Consider the following 13,142-nt stretch of genomic DNA (forward strand, 5'->3'; position numbering starts at 1 on the left):
TATCGTTTGTGTGCTTGAGATGTTTGAATTCTACCTGTGTATTTCCAGTATGATGTATTCCTACTTGTGAATAAGAAGTTGCTTTTCTTCTGGATTGTGGAAAATACAAGATTATTTTATTGTATGAGTTTTGGAAGTGAGGAAGCCAGAGAAACACAGCAGAAGAGTGCTGTATACCGTGTATAACACCGTATAAGAGGAATCAACTTCACTTTGATCATCAGCAGATACTTGGACATCCTAATACAGTATTGTTATTTACTGTTGAACAGATTTGGAACAAGAGAACAGGTCTTGGAACAAGTAATGAAATTCAGTGATATCAGATTTATACATGCTAAGGAAATTTCGAGGACGAAATTTTCTTAAGGGGGAAGGATTGTAATACCCTGAACCTTTAGATATCTGTTGGAAAATATATTCGGGGTATTACTACGATTGCAGGTAAGAATTTTCTACTGAGTAATCTTGTTGAGAAACCCCAAGTGGACGTGAACAAGGACTTAAGTGTAAAAAGTTTTTAAAAAGATTTTTGGGTTAAAGAGTAATAGAAAAAGGATTGATATAAAAATATTTCGGAAACCAAGGACTGAAAGGTAAGGCGGTAGGGACCTTTTTGAAATATTGTGTTATACTTCAGGGACCATTGGATAATTTTTAAAGGACCTTTTTGAGAATACTATTTCATAATTCAGGGACTATTTGTGAGTTTTTTTCAGGGACTCTTTTGTAAGAAATTATATTTCTAGGGACTGAAATTGAATTTCGGCTGAATCATAAGTTGGAGAAAAAAATCTAGAGTTGATGGTCTTCTTCATCTCCTTCTCATTCATACCGCTACAGATGAACTTGGGAGAGATTAAAAAAATGAAAAAAATGAAAATGAAAAGGAAAAATGGGAGGACTGAAGGAGTTTGGAGCTTGGAGAATCTTTGGGAGAAAGTTCACGGAGTGTTTGCTTTGGTAAGAGTTTTTATTTTGGTTGAAATAATGCATGATATTTGGTTGAAATGAACTTGAGCAACCATGCTAAATCTTAGACTTTGTTTTTTTATGAGTTTAGCTTGGTTTTGAATGGTAAAAAGCATGGTTTATTGTTGATTGATGATGAATCTTGAAGTTGTTTGGAAAAAAATCTTGTATTTGAGTTGAATTTTTTGTTTTAAAATGGAGGATGAGATTTTTCGGTTTCTTTCGTAGCGTTCATAGTAGACCCGAGATTAAAAATTTGGTTTAGTTAATTAAATTGATGATTATGATGATTAAGGTGTTAATGATGATTGTTGGATTGAAATGGGTTGAGTTAGTCCAATTGATTTGATTTGATCAAACCAAGTTGAATTGATTTGGTTGGTTGAGTTGAGTTGATTTGGTTGAGTTGGGCTTGATCAAATCAAGTTGAGATGGGTTGGGTTTGGTTCAGTTGATTTTTGGGTTAGGGGTTTTTGGACTGAACCAAGTTGGTTCAATGGATTTTTGAATAAGAATTGAGTTGGTTCAAGCTGGTTCAGTTTGATTGAGTTTGGTTCAGTGGAATTAAAGCTTGGTTCAGTGCAATTGAGCTTGGTTCAATGGAATTGAGATTGGTTCAGATTGGTTTAGCTGTGTTTCGTCTAAATTGAGCTGGTTTAAATGCAATTGAAGGCCAGTTGGACTGTGCAAGGTTGGATTTTAACCGATTGGAGTGAGTGGGCCCAATAGAGAGTCTATTATTGTTTATAGTATTTTATTTTGGGTTTAAATGTGTTATTTATTTTTATATTATTATTCTTGTTAGGTGTTGTTCAGTCTTGGGAAGGAGTTCCAGGTCTAGCAAGGAACCCAAGGACACCAGGTGAGTTGGTAGTGGCTATTATTTAAATAATTGATTAATTATTATTATTTTGAAATAATTATTTAATGGCTAGTATTTTTTGAAAAATAATTGTTTAAGTATTTCTTTTTATCATGTTTAATTAGCGTATAATGTTGAGGTATCACGTATATTTACTTGTCGTTGATGTTCTCGACAATCGTATTGATACATCGGGTTCAGTATAATTATACGTGATTTGTGAATAGTGAAAATACATGTATATGTGATTTAATTATTCAATTCATGCATTTATTTCTATGGTTATATATGTTTTTGATTTAGAATGATTTGTGAAATCATGTGAGCATTTTAAAATGTTTTACCAACAATATTTGTGGAATTGGTTTTCATTCCCCGAATAGGAATGGTATCATGGATCCGGATTTTTACTTGGTTTTATGCATTGTTATACTTTTCGACATTGGCTTTGTGGAAATGATGTTTATTTTCGTGATGTGAATGCTTGTCCTGGATAAGGACCATGTGATGTGATTTATACAGATTGTATTATTGCTACATTTACATGTTGGTTTGGATGGTGACGGCGGCTAAGGCCCGACTCATCGCAGATAGTGGGTCCCCACGGGCCGACCCTTTAGAGGTGGCGTGGTGGACTCGAGTGTTGATTTGTCCGGATCGGTGGGAGCGTAGAGCCCTCGATTGGATGATACATCGGGATCCCGAGTCACCACACGGGACCGGTGGGCCAACGCTCAAGGTTATGAAGACCTTGGCGGCTCCCAAACCTAGTCGCTGACGGCTAAGTGGGGGAGAGTTTTCCAGTGCTGGAATTGAGAATGGATTTTTATATTACTTGTTATTTTTGGGTTTGTGATGAGGGCGAAGCCCACTGTCGCTCTTAGGGAGGCGATCTCTCACAACAATTTGGATTTTCTTAGAAAATTGATTTGATATTGATTTGTGATGAATTTATGTTTCAAAAGTTCTTTAAAAATGTATTTTGCTAGAATTCTGGTATTTTGGAAAAGTTGGAAAATTATTTGAGAAGTTGGTATTTATATATTTTATATATACTGTATTTGAATATTTGAAATTATTAAGCCACTACCGACCAACTGAATGTGCTGTAACTGCAGGAGCAAGACCCTAGATTGCCTGTTCAAGTTTAGAGCTAGTCAGGGTTAAGTCCAAGACTGCAGTGGGTCCCATACTTTTCTTTATATTTGTTGGTATCGTGATCTTGTAGCGGTTGTACCCACAAATTTGAGTTATTATATTTGTTGTATTTCTGTATTTGAATCCTGCAGTTGGTGTAAAGTTGTAAATTGTAATTTGTAAGTCTGATTTGGTTTCTGAGAGGTGTCAGGTTTCCAGTTAAAAAGGAATTTTTAACTGATGGGTGCCACATTTACCTCGGTAGAAGGGGTGGGTGTGACAGAAAAAACTAACGGAGTGAGTGCAATAACGGTAAAAGAAGTATACTGAAAAAAGAGAGACTGTCTAGGAAATTCAAATGTTAAAGAGGCTATTTGGGAAGTTTGAAATTTGCAGAGGGCTAAAGATAATTTTCCTTATTCCCAATCCAATTAACTAAAAGTAATATATATATATATATATATATATATATATATATATATATATATATATATATATATTAAAGTAGAAGATAAAAGTATGACGTGTCAAGTTCTCATAAAAACCTAAATTAAATATTACAATAATATTAAACATTCAATAATTATAATTATCTTACTATTTAATTTAAAAATACAAATGGATTATTTTTTTCATGATAATAGAACTTATCTCTCTTATTTAATTAATAATTTTAAAATAGATTTTTAAAATTTAAAATATCAAATTTGTTAATTTAAATCATGATAAATTAAAGTCTTTTATTTATCAGATTATAATATTATTTATCATATATCATTTATCAAATTCTAAAATTAATAATAATAAATATCCTATTTTATCTAGAGATTATGTTTAAGTTTCTGTTGTTAGACTTTAAATTTCTGTTGTTAGACTTTAGGAGATTCCATGCTTCTAAGATAAATTGGAAATTAATACCATTGAGATGGTTCTCATGGATGAACAGGTTTTTTTTTTCTTGATATAAAACTATTATTTATAGATGCTATAGATGTAAATTTTTCAAGACAATATTTTAGGTTTTAATCATTTACTGATATTTTGGTTTCACGCAAACTCGAAAAAAAATTATTTGGTAAGTATTTAACTATTTATGTAATTATTTATGTAATTATTATGCCTTTAAAACTGATGCTTTACGATGCATCTTTGTTGAAGATGTAATAGGAGAAGTCATTGGCAAAGATAATCCTAAAATTCAAAAATCTTGTGGAAAGACAAACAAACTCAGGGATGTTATGCTTCAAGATCTAGAGTATGCTTTACTTATATATTTTTGTTTAAAAAAATATTTATATGCATCATTGTAGTCTCATAAATATATTTATTATGTCAAGAAGTTTTTATATATGTTAGAGTATATTCTTATTTGCTTATACTATTGTATATAAGTTTTGATGTGTATTATTTTCTCTTTATTTTTACAGGAAAAAAACAAGCTTTCATGTACTTTGTTGGGTGACTTTGTAGATGAGATTTGGGTGACTTTGTAAATGTGATTAATGGTTATCTAGAAGCTGAAGAATTATAACCTCTTATTTGAAAAATAAGGTTTGTGTAAAACAAATTAGTTTTGGTTATTAAATAATAATTTTTCATATTTAATATTTTTATAATTGATTTTATTCCAACAAATAATATTTCAGGACTATGGTCATGTTGTTGAGCTGAAGGTAATTTTTATGATATCACCTTTTTATATGATAAGTTTGTATTAAATTTATGACTTAATAAACTTTGATTGATGTGCATAATTGTATCCAACAATGAGGCAAAACATTATAAAGCGATCAACAAGATGAAAAAAAATTGAAGCAAGATAAAACTAATTTGTAATAAATGATTTTAGCAATGGAGTCTTCTATAGGATGACTTTATTTGTGTGTTATGTCATTTTAACTATGTTAAATTTATGATTATCATTTAATTTTAATGAATGCAATATAGTTTATTTACATCATTTGTTATGTATATTAATATTACCATGTACCATTTATATGCATATCAATGATTTTAGTAAGCATAAAATGTGTAAATAGATTATGAATTTATTATACTAATAATTTACTTTTCTTATTTAGTGGGGTAATTAAAGTTTGTTTATATTTAATTTTTTTATTGGAAAACAAAAATCAACTCCTAATAGTTCTATAAAAAATTTAATTATAAATAAAAAAATATATTGGACTTGGAATCTGTAAGGAATAAAATTAAGTTAATTCATTTTGCGGAATAACATATAATATTAAAGGTTAGCATATATGATAATTGAAAAAAAATATTTTTTTTGAATATTCTATTAAATTATTTTAAATTTAATGTAATATTACATGTAATAAATTAATTGAAATATGATTTAATTAATTATATACTATTAGAGGGATTATACTGCATATATATTACATGTGATGTATATATATAATATCATATATTTATCTATATATATACATTTTGGGATTAAAAGGGTTCATTATTTGATCAAGAAAAAAAATGTTATCTTATCATTATTATATTAGTTAATTGGCTTTCAAAAGAATAATTTATGTTAAGAATTATCAATATATATATCAATAAATATAAATATATAAATTTGTGGATGAATAAGTAAAAAAAATTTTAAATATGAAAATTTAATGTAATATTTTCAAAATCTATGAAATCATACTAAACTTTAAAACCAAATTTATAATTTCAAAAATATTTATAACTGAAATAATTATAGATAATTTCAGAACTTGACAAAATTTTGATTTACTTAATATTAATCAAACACAAGATATTTTTAATGTTGTACTAAAACTTTAAAAGTAAATTATAATTTAAAAAATATTTATAATTAAAAAATTATTAATAGTTTTAAAATTGACAAAACTTTGATTTACCTAATTCTAATCAAACACAAACTAAAAATTTGAATAATAAATAAAAACAAAGCAAGATGATTTATCATAATTCATTGCTAATAGCAATTGCATAAGTTATTTGTGGGCATTCTCCAAAACTACAAAGTGACAAAAAATCTTCGCATATAGTTAATTGACTTTGAAAAACATTAGAAATAAAGAATAATTTATATAAGAACTATCAAAATATATAAATATGTAAATTTGTGGATGAATAGTAAACTTATATTCAATATATGAAAAATTAATATGATATTTTCATAATCTTTTAAATCAAACTAAACTTTGAAACCAAAATTATAATTTCAAAAATATTTGTAATTGAAAATATTATTGATAGTTTAAAACAATTGATAAAACTTTGAATTACTTAATACTAATCAAACATAAACTATCTTTTATATTGTACCAAAACTTTAAAAGTAGATTGTAATTTCAAAAATATTTGTAATTCAAAGACATTATTGATATTTCAGATATTGACAAAACTTTGATTTATGTAATACTAATCAAACACAAACAAGAAACTTTCATAATGAATAAAACCAAAGTAGGATGAGAAATTGGAACTCTGTGAAGTGGGTGATTGGATTATCATAATTCATTTTCCAAAAATACTATATAAACAACAATTTCAATCCTATTTGAACTATGTAGACATTTGTAGCAATTGCATCAGCCATTTGTAGACATTTGTAGACATTTTCCAAAAATACTAACATGATAATACAGTCTAATTGTTTGTCTTATTTGATTAAGATATTCTATAATAATATATTAGTACATATATACACTCACATATATATAACATATTTATTATTCATTATTCACTCTACTATATAAACAACAATTTCAATCCTATTTGAACTATGTTAATAGATTGGGGAATTTCTTTTATTTTTAAACTCCTAATTTGGTCTTTAAAATAGTTTTTAAAAAGAATTGGAGAATCATTCAAATGGTCAATAATGGAAAAACCAATAAACAAATTTTTAAAATTTAGATTAAGTTTATTGTTTTCCAAAACCTAAATAAATTAAGTTTCAAGGATAATTATGTTTTTGGTGCAAACACTGTTATTAATATCATCTATTGTGTTCATTACTCCCGTGCATAGCACGGGAAAAACACTAGTTTTTATTATTATTATTATTATTATTATTATTATTATTATTATTATTATTATTATTATTATTATTATTATTATTATTATTATATATATATACTTCATATTAATTCTATCCCCCACATTATACTATTCATGCAATTTTTTCTTGAGTGGCCATTTGGCTCTCTGTAATTGGTAGATAAAAATTATTTTTTTCATTGAACCCTAGATCTCCAAAATCCCCTTTGACTTCCTCTCTCTCCTTCTCCGCCTTCATTATCCATCTCTCCAATGGCCATCTCCGGCTTCTCCTCCTCCTCCTCCTCCTCCTCATCTTCTTCCCCTGCCGTTGCTCTCAAGCTCACTAATGAGTTCTTTGAAGGAAAGAATCAACTCATTAGGGATGTCCATGAGGTGCTGCAAGGTGGACATGAGAGGTCCCATCCAAGCCCATCATCTGGTCCGGATCCATCTTCGGGTGGAGGCGTAGCTTGGCGAAGACAATTGATTGGTTCATCGGAAAGCAAGCCTGACGACATGAGGACGGCGTTGACGATGGATCTGGAATTGCTTGAATCACTCCCAAGCAGACCTCGCCACCCCTTGGCTTCAGTGAGAAGGGTCCATCGTCGAGGGTCGGATCCAGCATCGCCGCTTTGAATCTCGATTTCTCTTCTAAGATCCCCAAGTCTTCACTTCTGGATCCCCAATTCTTTTCGCCTGACATTCTGGAGGAGCTCTACGTGCCGAGATGGGAAAAAAGCCTGCAGCTTTTAGAGCACATGATGGAGCTCTCCAAGGATGATGCTCCGGAGACGCCCCGCCAGAGTGACAATGGTGAGGTGATGCCTTACCCCGAGCTCTTGATGTCACCTCTGGATGGGGGTCCGGATCTCAAGGGGACTGTTCAGCACACGGGCAATGAGGAGCTTCTCTTGGATTCTGGGACTATTGCTGATCACTCCACTCAGGTTTTCAAATTCTTCAGAAACATTTGCTTTTCTTTTTGGTTTTTGATTCCCTCTTGCTTGGATTTAAAGCACATTACTTTGCAGAACCTCATAAAGTTTTGAGGGATTAATTAGTGTGGTAATCCAAAATAAAGATTTTGAAGTGAAGAACAAATGGACATGAATTATTTTTTTTGCAATTCATGAAGGTTATGACATTCAGATTCAACACTGCATTTTATTTGTTTCGATTTAGATTGATTTAACATCATGTTTGTTCTTGCTTCTTGGGTTTCAATTTTGTATGGATTTCCTTGCAGATATGGGATTTTAATCTAGGAAGGTCTAGAGAACAAAATGAATCCTCTTTGTTTGAAATGGATGGATATGGGACGAATACTGAAGGTTTTACAATCAAAAGCTATGATGATCTCTTTAGAGAAAATACTTTTTTAACTACACATGTCTTGGAAGACATCTACAATATGAATTGCATAATCAATGATTTTTTCTGGGCTATAGTGAACCTCATTGGGGTGTTTTTCATCACAATATTCTCGGTATGCATAACTATGATAATCTCATTTAAGGAATCTACATAACCTTCTTTAAACATCTACTTGATACTATCTATAAACTTCCCTTTTCAGTTGGACAAATCAGATGAGTACAAGAAAGACACCTGTGCCAGTAAGAGATATGGTGGTGGTGGTGGTCCAGGTGGAGATGGCGGCCCTGGAAGAGGACCTCGTGGCCCTCGCTTCATGTCTGATATGCGCTCAAATGACCAAAGTAAGCAATCCATTCAAGTTATACATCCGGCAACTGCCACACTGTACATATTTTCATATTTATGATCGCTTACTCATCATCTCCCTAATCCTTGCTTACAGATTCACTTCCTGCCTGTGGCTCCTTCTGTGGTGGTTAACACGCATGAAAACGAGAATGTTTGGAATTAATAACAATGTCTGTCCACATATATTTGGTAATATAGAATACAATATATGAAGACTTGAACAGTGGATGTAATTTGTTGGCTTTTCCTTTTTCAACTACATTTTAATGGACAAACGACTGGTACTTCATCATTAATCTTGTTCCACTCAACTACTAACAATAATGGATGATTGATGCTTGCCTCAGTTAGCTTTTGGTTAAAAGTTCATGTTGCTCTTTTGCAGAAAATTGAGATGATGAAAGGAGAGGTTTGCGAAGCTATTGCTAGGGGAAGACATGTCAGGGTGTGGGAAAGGGGTTTGCACTGCATTGGCTATTTCTAATGCTATCACCAATCTCTGTGGTAACTTTTTATATGCTTGGTTTTGGTTTTGACAGCATCCTTGGTGTGCTGGAATTGTGTAATATAATTGCTTCTGAAATCCTTACTTCATTGTATTCTCTCAGCTACTATTTTTGGCCAAATTTGGAGGCTAGAGCCTTTACTTCCTGAAAAAGAAATCTATGTGGCGAAGAGAGATGGAATTGCTTCTCTGTGTTAGTGATCACATAGTTGAATTAGTGCCTTCTTGGCAGACATTTCCTGATGGGAGCAAACTTGAGGTACTTTCTGCTCATCTTGCGTTGGATCTTTAAACTTTTTCCTTAACTTTCCAGTATTTTATTTATTTGTAGTCTGTCATGTGATTATAATAAGTATTTGTTATTAAATTTAAGAGTTATTTATTAATTTATTAATTTTTTTTGGGGTCAAGATAAGACTAACAATTTTCATGCCTATTTCTTTCATGAACTGATTGATTTCCATTTCAGTTTTCACAACTCAGAAGCATAACACACATGAAGATAATGAGTTTCATGGTTTTAGTTAACTTAAGAGATGATTCATCTTGCATGATATTATATTCAATTTTCTGGTTGCATCTCGTGATGTTCATATTGATTGTTCAAAATCATCCAAGGATGTAAGAGAAATGGAATTTGATTCAAATGTTGCTTGTGTTGACCAGCACTACCTAACATCACATAATTGTTTTCATACATCCCTAGCAAGTCTTTTGTTATCTTTTGCTTGTGAAGATATTAGGTTTTGATCAATTATGTAACCAAATATCTCAAAGTCACTGCCAATCAATATGACAAGATAAGCATAAGCATAGGCATAGTCATAGACATAGGCATTCACCATTGCATAATATATTAATGTTTGATGTGATTTTGCGGCAGATTTACTAGCATTATTAAGCCATTGTTATTGACATTTTAAAATGAGGTACATGGTTGGTTTCAAATTAGGATTTTGGTGTCAGTGATATTTTTTTTTTGACTTTTGACAGTAGGGTACAGTAAAATCTAAAATAACCCGTCATTCCTTAGTTAAAGCTGCAAAGCTGCCATTGTATTATAACATATATACATCTACACATACTTAATCTTAAGCTTGGGCTCTCTTTCATTCAAAAAATAAGGTAAATATTATACTTACAATTTGTTCTTGATGTCCATTTTATTAATATATTTGTCCATTTCATTAGCAACTTCAATATGGGTAGATGCAAAGATTTTCATTGTGCATATATATAATATTAATGTTTTTGATATCTAGAAAAGTGTCAATAATAATAATAATAATAATAATCTCTACCTGTATGTAGATGAGTCTTTGCTTCTTCCTTATCTTTTCTTAATAAACTTTGATGCGGTATTATTGTTAATCATAATCTGTGAAAACATATTTTTAGAATTGGTGAGTGTAATGTAATGGACATAATGTTGTCTAATTGTGTCTATTTGAGCTACATAATTTGCTGTAACTATTCAATGGTTGATGCCCATTTTGTTCCTTGCCAGAAATGAGAGGTTTGCACTGTTAAAAAAATGCATAACTTGATTCTCTGAGCTTCTTTGAAGTTTCTTCTCATTTATAGATAATTTGTTTTTTTTTAATTTTTTGTGAAAAGTAGTAGTTCTGATAAAGTTGTGTCTTATCACAAACTAATTTTAATCATACCAGTTACTTTGCTCTTTATTTTGCTGCTTTTCTTAGCTATAAAGGAAGCTCTCAGAGGTTCTAGGCCTTTCATTCGCTGCTTATCCAATAATTATGATGTCATTATTTTGGCAATATTAGAGCCTCATCAAAAACTAAAACAAACAAATAGAAAAACAAAATGGACAATTAATATTAATATAAATTATTTTTAAAACTAGAAGCACTTTTCCTTGGAGCTTAGCATACTATTATTATATATTCAACAAATACAATATTATAAACATTTAAACTATTTTGGGCTTCATATTTTAATCATTTTCAACTATAAAATCAAATAGAAATATATAAATATATATATGCACTTTTTAGAAAATCAATTAAAAAGACATGAAGACATGAATGGTTGAGAAATCCATGAGCATAAAATTTATTTCTATATCATGTTTCAAAATATACATTTAACAAGGTTTATCCTATTTCTATATTTAAAAAGTAACAAATTTTAAATTTGTTTTCATTCTTTCCTACTATATATACACATTATTTTTTTCATATTGAATTGTAAAATTATAAAATAAATAAATAGATATATTGTGTTTTTATTTTTATTTTGTATTTTTTTCATATATCTATATATGATTTTTTTTGTTGTATTATTTGTATATTATATTATTTGTTATTAATTGATTAAATTTATCAGGAATTTTTTAAGTGGATTATCAATGTTGATAGGATGACATTATGATGATATCCAAATTTGAAGTAATAAAAATATTATAAATATTATTTTTTTTAAATAAACAATTATGACATTTGTAGATATTTTTAAATTTTAATGTAATGACTTTTTAATCACAATTTTTTATTTTTTATTAATACAAAATTTCATTTATATATATATATTGATTTTCAAATATAAAATTTTATAAAATTTTATAATTTGTCTTAAATAAACAATTATGAAATTTATTTATTTTAATTTCATAAAAATATAAAATGCCATATATTAAAAGGAAAAGACAGAAAAAAAAATAAAGGAAAATTAATATGGCATTATCTTCAAACTTTGTCTCCTGATAAAATTGGGAGATGCTTTTGAGAAAGAGATTGAACTAATACTTCTTTACGCTTTTAAATATTTGAATGGAAGGATATTATTGATTATTTAAAAATTCCAAAAGGGAACTTTTCCTATCCCAAATTCCCAATACTTTATAGCCTTTTCTTTTATAAAATATTTTCTTGAATTTTATAAGTTATCATCATTTTAACCAATCCTCTGATCACAATTGCAACTTCTTTTATATCCCAATATTTTACCCTCTTCTCCTTTTATAAATATTTTTAAAATTTTTATAATTTATCATCATGTATATCCATATTTTTCTTTCGTTTGAATTTCAAATATTATATCCAACATCTCCCAATTATTTATAAAAATAGGGAGAAAAGGTAATAACTGTGAGATGACCATTATCTTCCCTTTTTTTATTAAGATAGTTTGATAGATAATTGACCATTGGACTAAATAAAATACATGAATAATTGAAAACAAAATTAAATTAAGTTTTGAATTGTTTTATTTGTAAGAATCCTATAAATTTTTTATTTATGTTTTAATTTTAACCAGTTAATGTAGATAATCAAATATATTCCCAAATTTTAGGTTTATTATTTTTATTTTAAATGTTTATTTGTATAATCTTTGGCAAACTAATTATTTTGTTTCCTTTAACCAATTAAATGTTTATTCTAATTGATGGAGCAATTCAAATTCCTTACTTTCCAATCTTATGCAAATGATGATTGTTAAGATATTGTTTGTAGTTATTTATTTTGCTTATTATAAAAATGTCTATATATGTAAACATTTTTGGGTAAGTAGATTTTCTTCATGTAAAATGAACTATGTGATAATAATTGGCTTAATTTATGAAATCCTATCACTTCTATTAAATAGCTCATAAGTTTAGTATATATGTATATATATATATATATATATATTCCTATGTTTTTAAGATCAATTTATTAACGAAAACTTTAACCTGTTCTGGCCATCTATTCATTGGAAAAATGAGTGTTTTGATTATTGTTGGAAATTGTGGCCTGAGTTAGGAACAGTACTTGGTGCCCAGCGGAAAATTAAAGGGATTTCCCACCTGTGGACATGCATGAACAAAGTGATTCAGGATCTGATCAGGTTACATGCAAAAAGTCACTTCTTGCGAGAATGGTGTTATGAGGCAATACGTGGCAT

The sequence above is a fragment of the Dioscorea cayenensis genome, chromosome 8 (genome assembly GCF_009730915.1).
Source record: "Dioscorea cayenensis subsp. rotundata cultivar TDr96_F1 chromosome 8, TDr96_F1_v2_PseudoChromosome.rev07_lg8_w22 25.fasta, whole genome shotgun sequence".
In the NCBI taxonomy this organism is placed as follows: domain Eukaryota; kingdom Viridiplantae; phylum Streptophyta; class Magnoliopsida; order Dioscoreales; family Dioscoreaceae; genus Dioscorea; species Dioscorea cayenensis.